We start from the raw sequence: 13,345 nt of genomic DNA, 5'->3' as shown, positions 1-13,345 counted from the left end.
CATATAGATGGCTGCAGTATACCCATCAAGAGGGGGTCAAGTGTGTACAGAACACGGTATTAGTTTGCTCGTGACTATATACCTGTCTACTTTACGACAAAAGAGAGCAGTTTTGTTGATTGGGGATGTCGATTACGTCGACCCCTGTTCTCAACTGATACTGTTTTCATTGACCTCAAAAAGGATGAAAGGTAAAGTCGGCCTCTATGGCATTTGAACTTAGAACGTAAAGAGCTGGAAGAAATGCTACTAAGCATTTTCTCCGGTGCGGTATTGACTGTGACCTCAATGCTTTTTACTCGTAACCATATAAGGATAAAGCATCCTTCTCGAGCCCTGTGGGCTCATACGGAGCGGTTTCCCGATTTCCATGGCGTATATATATTTACTTCCTGGACGGGCTGCAAGTCTGTCGCAGGGTTATTCGTTTTTGCTGGTAGAGTGGACTGGAGCAACGTCTAATGAATTGTTTTGCTCAAGAACATAACGCATCGCCCCATCGTAGAACCGGAGTCACAATCTTACGATCATGAGTCCAATAAACCCAACGATTAGACCACACATCCCCACTCATAACTATATAGAAGCCAAAAACAATTAGCCATAGTATGTTACAAGATACTATGTCATTCTCGCTCGCGAGTAACGGCTGGCTACAGTCTACTATCTTTATGTACGAAGTGTAAATACTGTAGATTCAAGTTTTGAGTAGAAAGAATTATTGCACAATAAAATTTTTCCAACTCATTTGGCATAAGGTTTTATAGAAAACAGACTTCTACCTCCATAGCAATGAAGTAATGAGAAAATAAAATAAAAGGTCACAGTATAGTAATAGTTTTAACTATCTAAACTAACGTCACAATTATGTAAAATGAATGAGAACCTACTAGACAATGAAAAACCACAGCTGCGCAGCGGCAAACAATGGCATTTGTTTCTTGATTAAAACATGTTTGAGATACTGAGAAAATTTTATCATGCCGCATATATTACCCTAATAATCTAACATCATTTAGAGTAATTTATACCTGCTTCGCATTTCTAGCGTAGTCATTGTCCAAGAGTGTTTTTCAACTAAATATTTAAAAGTTATTATTTATAAATTTATGAGATGTGCCTCGACAACCAATGTTTCAAATAAACAGAAATTATTTCATGTTCTCTCGAAAGTTTACAACAAATATCAATAATATATATATATATATATATATATAGTCATCATTAATTTTGACTGTATGTGCTGCTACAAGCATATACGTTGCTAGAAATAAGAGTTAAACCACTTATGGTTGCGTAAAAGCGTATTTATATATACTGACAGGATAGATAATTGCCCCATGAGCAAAGCAAGGCTAGAGCACTGGACTGCACGGTTTCATCCCAATGGGAATTGTTAACATAAGGCCTCCATTGCTTTTTATGGAACAGCTAATTCTCTCTGTCAGTATATATATTTGCCATATGTTTTTATGGCAGATTTAGTGAAATTGCGCCCAGCTACCGACATTAATTTTATACTATATACATATATATTATGTTTTATCTTTTATTTGATTCTGACATAAGACTGCAGCCTTAAAGAATATTAGTCGAATGAGTGAGCCCCAGTACGTATTTTAAGCCTGGCACTTACTGAATTGGTCTCTAACCGTTAAGTTACGGGTCGTAAACACACCAACACCGATTGTCAAGCAGTGGTAGAAGGTCAAACACAGACACAAACACATACATGCATACACACGTACACACATACAACACATACACACATACATATATATATTTGTATATATATATATGTGTGTATATGTATGAATGTGTGTAAAGATATATACATATATATACACACACACACACACACACACACACACATATATATATATATAGTGTACTGTTTTGTTATTTGGTAAAATCAACACAATTTATTTCACCGGGCGAGAGCTAAATATCATATTAAAAACTCAGGATTTAAATGTAATCCACTATAATGCTCATGTTCCGATTGTACGATAATCGGACGATTATATATATATATATATATATATATATATATATTCACTAATTGAAATGTACACCATTATATATCCAATACGGCTGACCTTACCGATCGGTTTCGCGCAAGAAGTTCAATGGAGTGTTTTATAACAACACGATAATGTAACCCTGCGCTCTTCATAGATGTACCAGTCACCATATTCTTTGTAATTGTTTTGAATGTAAACTCCCAAAATCATTCATAATCCAATGAAGTGAACCCATCAGAATAACAGTAGCGTTGCCCACTCTAAGCGATCCTTGATGCTTCTTACTATTTGAAGTGGTTCGCAGTAACCTGAAATATAGCTGAGACCTCTTACGGTACTCGGCTGGATTATACTTGAGACTTTTTACAGTGCCCCACTGGACATGAATAATTTACCCTTATATGATATACATATGGGTAAAGACCCCCTTCGGTCATGAATGACCATGGGATTGCACCTAGAAAGTTACCCTCCTAGACACAAGTCCGGGCAAGGTTGTTTATGGAAGACCAGCAGTCGCCCATGCATACTGGCCTCCCCTCTCCACACCACCAGTGTTATCCAAGGGAAAGACAAAGGTCGATACAGCTTGGCACCTGTGACGTCGCAACTCATTTCTACAGCTGAGTGATATATATATATTTATATATATATAGGTTATGAGAGGTAATGGTGTCAAGAAGACCCAAAGGTGTCAGGTAATGCTGAGTAAGTGCTATGGACAGACTTTAGTTAAGCTCCAGGTTCGGTGATTATGCGAAGGAGGAGGCCAACGTAGGTCATATATCAGCATGTGTAAATATAAAAAAATAACAATCTTATTCTGTTAATTTATAGATAGATAGATAGATAGATAGATAGATAGATAGATAGATAGTATGAGCAGGAATATGATATCCAGACAGATATCGAATTTCTCAGAGACTGGTTCCTTCCGATAGTGCGTTTTGGGGGGTATTTTGGTGGGTTTTTTTTTTTTTTTTTGGTAAGTTACCTTCAGCTCTCATCCGATGTTTCATTTTTTTTCTCTTGACTACTTAGAGTGTAAATCGCAATATTAAAATGAGGAGAATGAAGAATTTGAACATTCAAACTTTTTGTTTATTTCCAGTTAGAATGAAAGTCTGACACGGGTTTCAATCAACCCAATTGCATATTGTTGCAATTGCAACTGCAAACGCAGCGATTCATGCATTATTAGTACGATCTCTTCAGGGAAAGTATAATTTGACATCGTTGCCAGAGGAATTTTCTTCAATCAATTTGAATTAGATATGGTAGCTGTAGTAAACTCTTTTACTTGTTTCAGTCATTTGACAGTGGCCATGCTGGAGCACCGCCTTTAGTCGAGCACATCGACCCCCCAGGACTTATTCTTTGTAAGCCTAGTACTTATTCTATTGTTCTCTTTGCCGAACCGCTAAGTTACGGGGACGTAAACACACCAGCATTGGTTGTCAAATGATGTTGGGTGGGGGGGGGATAAACACAAACACACAAACATATACACACATACATGTATATACTTATATACGACGGGCTTCTTCCAGTTTCCGTCTATCAAATTCACTCACAAGGCTTTGGTTGGCCCGAGGCTATAGTAGAAGACACCTGCCCAAGGTGCCACGCAGTGGGACTGAACCCGGAACCATGTGGCTGGTAAGCGAGCGACTTACCACACAGCCACTCCTACGTCTGAACATTCCTCTGAACATTCCTCAATTAGATCTTTTCTCGGCTGTTTGTTTGGGTGGAATTCAATAGCATCAGCAGCAGAGATTGCTGAGGTCAACGATTCTTCCTGGTTAGACTGGTTAGGCTAGTTACTTAAAGAATACTTATTTTTTTTAATGATTCTACATACTTCATAGACATAAAGCATATTGATGGAATTCAGAGTTGACTGTACTATTAGAATTTTGTGAAGGTTATTAATAGCAGTAGTGGATAATTGGTAATCAGTAAGAACCACGTGGTTATCTAAAAAAAATATTTCTAAAATTTTAAATAACAGAAAACATTAATTTATATAATATCCATAACCTTCTTTCTAAACCTAACTGTAATAATTATATTATAAAGATGCATATAAGGAATATAAGAATTAAATTCAATTTATAGTATTATATTATATATAATTAACCTAAAAGCACTTTAAAAAATATAAGTAAAATGTAACAAGTTAGAAGAATTGAAAATACAAGAGACTATACGTTCTTTTTCATAATTACGTTGTTCTTACTGATTAGCAATGGTGTAGTTAACGCATATGAATTAAAACATATGCACTAGCAGGGATGTGCATTAACTACAGAGTTAGAGCAATTTAGCTACTATTTCTAGCAATGTAGAAGTTTCTTAGCGCTCAAGTCACATTTAGTATATACGTTTCTTTATTACCCACAAGGGGCTAAACATAGAGGGGACAAACAAGGACAGACAAACAGATTAAGTCGATTACATCGACCCCAGTGCGTAACTGGTACTTAATTTATCGACCCCGAAAGGATGAAAGGCAAAGTGGACCTGGGCGGAATTTGAACTCAGAACGTAACGGCAGACGAAATACGGCTACGCATTTCGCCCGGCGTGCTAACGATTCTGCCAGCTCGCCGCCTTTAGTATATATATGTGTGTGTGTGTGTGTGTGTGTGTGGTGTGTGTGTGTGTGTGTGTGTGTGTGTGTGTGTGTGTGTGCGTGCGTGTGCGTATGTGTGTGTGTGTGTGAGTGTGTGTGTATGCATATATATATATATATATATGTATATATATATATAATATATATATATATAAACTTACTTGGAGGATAAGAAACGACGCGAGGCGCTCAGTCATATAATAACAATTTAATAAATAAAACATATGCATACATACATACGTATATGTACGTACCTACATCTATATGTATATATACATGCATATATATATATATATATATATATATATGAGTACAGGACACCACGAATAAACGTAGAACACAACGAGAAACGATAACATAAAAACAAACAAGGAAACGGACTTTTTTTAACAACGAAAAAACAGGGTACAAGACAAACAATACAAGGAATATTCCCCTTCATCAGCTGCTCCTGGTTCGACTCAATGCGTGTAGGCGCAGGAGTGGCTGTGTGGTAAGTAGCTTGCTTACCAACCACATGGTTCCGGGTTCAGTCCCACTGCGTGGCACCTTGGGCAAGTGTCTTCTATTATAGCCTCGGGCCGACCAAAGCCTTGTGAGTGGATTTGGTAGACGGAAACTGAAAGAAGCCCGTCGTACATAAGTATATATGTGTGTGTGTGTTTGTGTGTCTGTGTTTGTCCCCCCAACATCGCTTGACAACCGATGTTGGTGTGTTTACGTCCCCGTAACTTAGCGGTTCGGCAAAGAGACCGATAGAATAAGTATTAGGCTTACAAAGAATAAGTCCTGGGGGGTCGATTTGCTCGACTAAAGGCAATGCTCCAGCATGGCCGCAGTCAAATGACTGAAACAAGTAAAAGAGTAAAGAGTAAGAAAGATGCATATTTTTTTTTCGTGTGTGTGTGTGTATATATATATATTATGAATAAATTATCTTTATATCAGTAACTTTCTAATTTTTTCTGTCTCCTGCAATGAAACTCAATGTAGTGTCTTTTTTTTTTCTGTGGCTAAAACGAAAACCTTTCAGAGAAAATGACATCGTTCAATGCCCAGCTCACTTAAATGATGTGATGTTTTGCAACGTTTCAATTACCTAAGTGACAAACTAACCAGCAACTCCGAATTTACACGTATTCATTTTCATATACGTATATGCTTTAGTATGAAAATATAGGGTACAATATATTTCTTCTTCGCAAGCTCTAAACACACATATGTTCGTGTGTATGCATATACGTGAGCCTATATGCACATATACATACGCATATGTGTGAGTCTATATGCTTATTTGAATATGTGTCTAAATATGAAATATATGAGATAGCCTATACGTGGTAGAAAAAAATAACCGGCTGTATTGGAAAAATATGTCTTTAAAAGAGTTATACCGAAGCAGACAACACTTATTTTTATCCTTTCTCGGAAACAATTTGACTTTATATTATGCATTTCATACGCATACATAATACATACGTACATATAAATATATATATACACATATATGCAACTATATATATGCATAAATATATATATATATGTACACACACATTTATATATATACATACACACATATATACATATATATATGCATCTATATATATACACACACACATACAAAAATATATATATATATACACATAAATATATGTATACATACACATATATACGTAGATATATAGGTATATATGTGTGTATGTATGTATGTGTGCATATATATGTATATAAATACACAGTGACATATGTGTGTGTGTCTATGCACGTGTATATATATACACATATATATCTATAAATATATATATATATATATATATATATATATATATATATAATATATATATATATATATATATAATTCTTCTTCCTTTAATAAATAATCTCCATTTTTCTCATCTATTTACTACTGTCCACGCTTTGGTCTCTCCACTATTTTATTTTTTTTTTTTTTTCCTTATTTTCTTCTTTGTTTCCTTCAACCTTCCTGTTAATGCTTATCCATCCAACATTAGCAATGGAGAATCAACAGAAATATAAAATATCAACGCACAAGCATTGATAAAGATCAGTAGCAATTTTATGTAATAGCCATTTTCTGTTGAGATTTTCTTTCTAATTTTTTTTGTCGACATTGTCGTAGCTATTATTGTTATTCTTGCAGCTGTTATCGTGATTCTTACTGATGATGATGACGATGACGATGACGATGATGATGATGATGATTATGATGATGATGACGATGACAATGATGATGATGATGATGATTATGATGATGATGATGATGATGATGATGATGATGATGATGATGACGTTGATGCTTTTTTTCTGTCTTTCCCAAAGTACATGTTTTATTCCTCATTACGTAGGTGAATAAAATTAATGATGACAGAATGCAGGAACAAAAAATAAAACAATGAAACTTTTTTCCCCTTCATGGGCAGTATATGTGCGTGTTAGTAAGTGTTACGTATGTGTAGGTATATTTGTGCGTATCTATTTCTATAAGTATGTATCACGCATATATATATATATATATATATTATATATATATATATATATAATATATATATATATAGGTATGTGTGTATGTGTGATATTAAGACACGTCGGTATAAATACATAGATAACTCTATATATGTATGATTATGTATATACATTATCATGCATATATATAGACACACAGGGAGGACACTAAAACTAGAAAACTCAATACAGGATGTGGACTATATATTTATATGTCTAGTATATATGTTTGATTGACTCTTTTGCTACAAAAAGTTCCACACATATATAGTCTTATAGTTTTATTGTTAGTTCTGGCAAAACTAATCTCCTCTCCCTCTTTCTCTCTAGTTCTCTCTGTTCTCTCTCTCTCTTTCTCTGTCTTTCTCTCTTTCCCTTTCTTGCTCACTCGCTCTTTCTCTCAATCTCCATCTATCTTTCTACCTGCCTGCCTATCTATCTATTTAGCTATCTCTCTCTCTCTCTCTCTCTATATATATATATATATATAATATATATATATATATATATAGCAAATGAAAGACAGAAGATGGAATATTCGAGAATTTATTATTAATCACGACAATTGTTTCGACACATCTAGCATCGATTTCTCTTGAGTGGGACACTCAACAACTGGTTCAGGAGCATCCGGTGGTGCAGATGTATCGCGTCAGGTGATAAATAAAAACAACTTGTTAAAATGACTCTTCCGCAATGTAACTATCCGTTTTTTTTTAGAGAGAAAAGCAGCCAGACGGAGGAAATATTTTCATTTATATAGAAGATAAAAAATAAAATCACAGATGGCAAAAAGAGAAACGAACACGCAATCTAGCGAGAAAAGTGTTTAAAATAACCGTTAACAGATATGGGTGCATTAAACGCCCTTGGCAAGCTGCGTGGCGCGAGTACACTCGCTCATACAAGCATCTGCAAAAATGTGAGCCTACGCACACGTGAGGTTTGGTGCACTCATGATCACAAAGCGAGCTAGTTATTTACTAGATGTTTATAAGAATGGGGAGGGTAAAAGTAAACTCAACTTAGTTAACCGTTACTCAAAATTCATTCTCACTGCATTGTGCGAAAGTACATTTATATGCGCATAGGCATCTCGAGAGTCGTTCAGAAATTCTATTAATTATCTTCTCGTTAATCCAGAGAATAGACAGGGATTCCTCGGAAGAGAGACGGCATCGCATGGAAATTATATTGTATGGTTTTGCATACCTTACTATGGACCAATTAATGCTGTACTTCGTTTTATCCTCCTTCAGTCGCCATACAAAATCTGCCAAAGATGTTGAATGTCTCTTATTGACTTAAAGCTGGCATCATGGTTACGATAACGATTCTTAAATGAATCAGCCGTATGCCCAATGTAAACAGAGGGCCCTCCCCTTGTGTGCACGGTACATTTATATACAAGATTTGTACTCATGCAGAAATTCATCAAAGGACATTTTGATTTTTCTCTGCATGAGCATTTATCGTACTTATTTGTATATAAGGCAGTCCTGACTCCATTTACCGGCGTTGTTACCGTGTTAGCTGTATCATAAGTATTTCTACTACTACAAATTGGTCGTAGTTGGTGTTTATCAATGCAGTTTACATCTTATTTAAAAGAATTAACAATACAGGGCTATAAACCGTCAGAGATCTAGCCACAGGACCATAAACCTAACTTTCTTATTGATCCTTTAGTTAGATTAATTTGTCCTTCTAAATCCGATAGAGGCATTATTAGTAAAAAAAAATCATTGATAGGGTAATACCTGTCCTTCAGTCTAAAAGAGGTGGTTGGATAGTTCAAGCTTCTAGAAATTAATAAGAATAGTAAATTCTTGCAACTAGATATAAAGAGCTATTATGCCACTATCAAACCGATCGTTCTTAATCAAGACCTGATTTTTAGCATGAAAATGTCCAAACAGGCCGCGGCCGTTTGCATAATTTCCACGAACTTTCAGTGTTCCAAATTATTAACGAATAGTCTGATAATCGTGTAATTATGGGTCGTAGATGTAATTTAACTGCTTCAAAGAAACATGTTATTACTTCTGAACTTACAGAAATAAAATAAACATTAGAAATATCTAAAATAATTGGAAGATATCACCAAACTCTGAAAACATTTGTTACAGCTCCTACGAAGATACATAAGAGAGCCGACAAGGGTCAATCGAGGGCTGCTTCTCAATGTTCTCTGTCACGAATTAAGCGTAGAGCTGTAAAGAAACCAGGCCTTACAAATGGAGAACTTTTCAAGTGTATTGGCGAAAACACTGTGTCCAGACTACCCGATGTCGTCTGAAAAAGACCAGTAAACCAGTAACATCAGTTAAAAGGCCTCCTTTAAGCAAAATACACATACAAAATCGTCTGAACTGGGCAGAAGATAACATGAAGGTCGTCTTTACAAATGTTTTGTTTACTGACGAAACATGTTCTATTCTTGATGGACCTGATGATTGGTGCAAGGGATGGGTTGTAAATGGATGAGATCGTCATCAACGCTTGAGACACCAACAAAACGGAGGAGACATCATCATTTGGGTAGGTATTATTGGAAGTATTATGGTTGATCCTTGGAAAGTGCCTGACGATGTTTAAATGGCTGCGGATGCATACACAACCTTTCTGAGGGAGCACCTTGAACCTTGGTTCAAAAGGCAAAGGATCACTTTCACGGCAACCATAATATTCATGTAAGATAATGCGCCCTCGCACTCAGCGATGAAAACTACAAAGTGTCTACAACAATTAAGCTTCTGTAGACTGTGGAAGATGAAGTGGCCTGCCTGTTCCCACAATTTAAACCCAATAGAAAACTAGTAGAGTATTCTAAAGCGACGAGTTCACGAGAATGGACGCCAATTTAGGAGTAAGGGTGAACTGTGGCGAGCAATAGTGGATGTATCCCGTGGTATAACATCAGAGGAGATCCAGAAATTAGCATGTTCCGTGGACCAGCACATTTTCCAACTTATTTCAAACAAACTCTCATATGTCTTTTACTAACCAGCTCACCTATCATTTTTGAACATTGTTTACTTGGTTATTTCTATTTTTTCCTTGTTTATGACTGTGTGTTTATCTCAGTATGTACATCAGGCAATTAAATTGATATTTTCTTATTTACATGAGTTTTAGTTACACCACGCTATTAATTTGAAACAGTGAAAGTCTACATTAGTTTGGTAAATGGCTGTAGTTTCTTTGTTGCTTTACAGAACTTCACGTCTTTAAACATCATCCGCATATAACTGTTGCCATTAGTCTGTGAAAATTTTGTTGAAATCCATCGAGTAGATTTTGAATAAATAAAAATGTTATGTTGTTAATGATTTAAAACAAAATGAGTGTGTATAGATATATATATATATATATATATATATATATATATATATATAATATATATATATATATATATATATATATATATATATATATACATTGTTCAAGTCTCTTCCTGAGAGAATAAGTCAAGAGTCAAACAGAATTATCAGTACAGGAAGAATAAATTGTGACAAATATAGAGTTAAGTTAGCACGTGAGAAGTAGAAATGGAATCGCTTAATGTTTCGGAGTTAGCTCTTCATTAGGAAAGAAAAGAGGAGAGAAATAGTGTGCATTGCGAAAAAAAGTAAACAATTTGTTTCTCCGTTGTTCCTTTACGTTTAAACTCGCTCCCTTGCTTCTTAGGAAGCTTTATCTTCAGTTTTAATTCCCATTATGTCTTCTCTCTCTTTCTCACTCTTCATACTAAGAGATATTCTTCCACTTACCCTTCTACCAGTTTTTCTCTTCCATGCACTGGTAATTCAGTACGCTCTATTCTCCGTCTCTTTCTGTTACTGCGTGCCATTCTCCTTTTCTCCATATCTTCTATTCCGAAAGGACGAACCTTTACTTCCTTCTGCGAAGACGCACCTCTGAATGAAATATCAGAAGCTTCTCCTCATTCAGGCAGACAAATTTTATTTCTACACAATACATATATATATATATATACATAAATGCTTACATAAATATAAATATATATACGTATGTATGAATGTATGTATGCGAAATACATTTACAAGGAAAAGATTTAGTGTCAACCACTTTCTTGTAAAAGTTAATGAATATGAACACTACGGAAACGCATTGAGTTAACCTTCAATTCAATGTTAAAGTGTTTATACATATATGAGTGTGTGCGCATACATACATTTATATATACATATATACATATATATCACATATATACATACATACACACTATACACATACTTACATTTAAATATTCGCATATACACACACATACATCATCATGCTTTTCGACTGACTGGTAATTAAGTTTAGGCAAGAAATGTAACATTATCTATATGATTATCTCTGAAATTTGATGTCTTATCTACGGCATTTAACCTTACAATGATAGGAAAGTAAAGATTAATTAGAGACCAATTAAAAGAGCAATTATCCTCAATTATTGAAGAAATATATAACTTCAGTAATGCGCTGACATTGTTGTGTACAGAATTAAAATTATAGTCATGTGGATTGTTCAAGAATATCTAACGGTTATATTTTGACTGGACCTAATTATACCCTGGAACTATGGTTCTCAGAACGAGAGTCCAGTAGCCTCTTTATATGAAATGTTATCGATCCTTAGTGTATCCATCGGTCTACTAGTCAAATATTGGCTTCAAATTTTGGCACAAGGCCTGTAAGTTCAAGGGAAAGAGTAAACCGAATACATCGACCCCAGTGCTCAGCTAGTGCTAATTTTATTGACTTGAAAAAGATTAAAGGTAATGTTTAACCTCGGCAGGATTTGAACTGAGAACATAAGAACGGACGGAATGCCGCTAAACATTTCGACCGGCATATTAAAGATTCTGCCTGCTCGCCGCTTTATGTTGATCAAATACTGACGGACGGTTTTGTTTTTTTTAATGATAAGGTTTATAATTCTGTACATAAATAATTTATGTTATGTCAATAATGAAGAAGGAAATATCTATCTTACAATTCTTGTGGTAAAATTAATTCATACCTTAGACCTGAATTATTTTGTGCACCCACCCTCATCTCTTCAGATGCTCCGTTTCTTATATAGATAACTACCACTCTTATAATTAGTGCTATTCTTATAACTCTGATGTACGAGTGTCATTTCCTCGTTGGCATCCTGTATATCTCAAATCACATTTAAAAGAAACGAAATATAACCTACTCTTCTAGAAAAATGTGCAACAAAACTGTAATAAACCAAAAAAAGCTTCTCGCGAAATATTTTCAATCAACAAAACTTTGAATATATTCTCTTTTGGTTATCTGTACATCTGCTTTCTACATCACAACTACAATTCTATAAAACTGATCTTTAAACTTGTATTTATAATCCATCAACAGATCGGGACTATTTTATATTTTTATCGTTAGAGCCATCTGTTATGTGTTACAGAAACGAACTTCTCTGATATTTTGAACAGATGTAGATCATATACTTTAACACTGACATAACCAATACATATTATTCTCGATATATTAATCTATTACTCTAGAAATGTCTCTGTTTGCTGCATTGAGATATTGACTGGAGACAGTCTGGCTTCTTGTGTTTCCGAAGTAGAACACTCAATGTGTGAAGTGACGCCTCAGACTGTCATAGCAATGCTTACGCCACTAACAGAGGAAATATTTCCAAAGCATGTTATAAATGTCGTATTCTTGCAAATACAAATAATGAGATTTCAGTACTTCATCATGGCTTCAGTCGAAAAGCTCGAATAGGTAATGGAGAAAAATAAATAAATATATTATCTTGAACTTAAATTCACTTGCAACAGATATACATTAACAAAGACAGAATATCTAAGACGTATAAACGAAGTCATATACGCAAGTGAATGGTTGTTTTCAACGTAAATATTCTTATACATATACACCCAAACACATATGGATATATAAGCATATAGGTTTCTATGCGTGTGTGTGTGTGTGTGTGTGTGTGTGTGTGTCTGTGTTTGTGTGCGTATGTGTGTTGTAGATGGATGGGTGGATAAACTACTGTCTATTCACAGGGTTTCTATTAACGCCTTTGGGCGGTCATCTATCTGGCAGGGGGTAAGATTGTTAAAGAACAGAATATTGTAATAAAAGAGGGGTATCTCTCGTTCCC

Source organism: Octopus sinensis, linkage group LG10, assembly GCF_006345805.1.
Source record: "Octopus sinensis linkage group LG10, ASM634580v1, whole genome shotgun sequence".
Lineage (NCBI taxonomy): Eukaryota > Metazoa > Mollusca > Cephalopoda > Octopoda > Octopodidae > Octopus > Octopus sinensis.
This window is presented reverse-complemented; position numbering follows the sequence as displayed.